The following is a 2,069-nucleotide window of genomic DNA, read 5'->3' as shown; positions in this document are numbered from 1 at the left end:
GTGAGATCATGTGATTACTATACATACTGTGACCCCTAAGAGCAAAACTTAGCAATGTGACATGTAAGAGACATCACTTAGTTCAAAGTGAATCGTTGATAGGCAATTGTTGATGCAGGGAAAGAAAAATCAATCTAATGGGAAGATGAACTGAATGAGTGAACTTAGCTCTGAAGGTATGTCCCTGGTTTTCTGGTAGGAAAGTCTTCTGCAACAGGGAATCTTCAAACCATAAACTTGTAGACAACCCACCACGAATCCACAAACTTGCTGCATTCTTGGAATATTTTTTTGTCTATGACACCCACCTTCGTCCAACAAGGGTTTTCAGTGCCTTGTATTAAAAGATACAATGTATAATACTTTACATTTTTAAGTACAAGATCAGGATTCACAGCTTGGGGGGCAAGACAGTAACAGCATTAAGTAATTCTGGGTAAACATGATTATTTTTCAAGCCTTCAGTAAGCCATGTCCGTGGACACTGCTATGTCCTCAGCATCCCAGGAACAACAAATAGTTTCTGATGGGGATTTAGAGTTCTCGTTTAAAGGAAGATGGAATAACCTCTTTACTCTCCCCCTTCCCTTAAATGTAATTGAAACTAAGATACTGGCTTATTGATCTCTCAGCAGCTACCTTGAGCCTGGACTTTATCTTAGCATAACATGAGATGATGTCTGGCTGGCATTTACTACACGACACCACAGCTTGGAGAGCGGAAGGAGGTTGGGGAGAAGGCTGAACCCAAACTTTGGGGTACTCTATCAGGTTTCTCCAGGAAACTTCAGTGCTTTCACACTGGGATAGTTGACTGCAAACTCAAAAAGTATAACATATGACCATTACATCCCAATGGAACACTGGCTTGCATTAGTGCAGGTGATTAACTATAATCCTTCCACCATATTTCATGTATGAATGACATGGCATTTGCTGAGTTCAAAAGCAGACCCATCCTTCTCAGGAGATACCATGTGAAAGTTGGATTCTGCCTGGGTGAGTGATCAGAATGGTGACAAATGCAAAGAAACCAAATTTTTTGAGGAATGCGTGAGCAAAGCATGTTCACACACACACACAAACACACACACAAATGCATACTTATTGCCCAATATTTTAAATGCTGTCAGGTTGAAGAGATTAGGAGACTTATTGGGGGCAAGTTATCAATTCTAGGGTTCCTACGAGGAAAGAAGTGACTGTTCGGGGAAGGACAAATTGAGGTGATAGTAAAAACACCTACATAGAGATGTAAAAGTTAAACTGTTAGAGACAAGAGTGACCTGTGTGTATGCACAAAACAATGGATTGTCCTTCAAGGGTCCATTCATTTTAGGATGTATAAACAGCCTGTTACCTGGTCCTATACATGACCCAATCATAATCATAGTCATTGGTAATGGTTCTGTATACATAGTAACTCGTAAATTAGAGTGGTGGATGCTATAAATTAGAATTCTTTTTAAATTTACTACTTTGGCAAGTGGCAGTTCTCATTATATCTAGACAGGTTTATTGCTGTGAGTGCTGGTTTTGCATTCCCTATTGGTATCCTGAGTGGTCCAGGTTAAAGATAGAAGACAGAAGCTGGATCTTCAGGTTCCTAGACCATATCTCTCACACTTCTTAAGACTCAGTGACTCGATCAGGGTTCCCCAGAGAAAGAGAACATGAAGAGATGTATTGAGGAAATAGCTCACATGATTATGAAGGCTAGGAAGCCTTCATAGCCAGAGACATGGAAAAACCAATAGTATGATTAATTCTAATCCAAAGGTTCCAAAACCAGGAGAGCCAATGGTGTAAATCCCAGTCCAAGGGCAGAAGAAGACCAATGTCCCAGCTTGAGCACACAGGGAAGAAGCAAAAGGGCAAATCCCTTCTTTCTCCACCTTTTTGTTCTATTCAGGCCCTCAGTGGATTGGATGATACCTATCCACATGGGGAAGACAGTCTACTTGACTGAGTCCATAGGTTCAAAAATATTAATCTGGGTGGCTAGTCAAGCATCCAACTCTCGATTTCAGCTCAGGTCATGATCTCATGGTTCTTGGGATCAAGCCCCA

This window comes from Herpailurus yagouaroundi, unplaced genomic scaffold, assembly GCF_014898765.1.
Source record: "Herpailurus yagouaroundi ecotype Mexico unplaced genomic scaffold, PumYag 28, whole genome shotgun sequence".
NCBI lineage: Eukaryota > Metazoa > Chordata > Mammalia > Carnivora > Felidae > Herpailurus > Herpailurus yagouaroundi.
The sequence above is the reverse complement of the archived record's forward strand: the minus strand, read 5'-3'. Positions refer to the sequence as shown.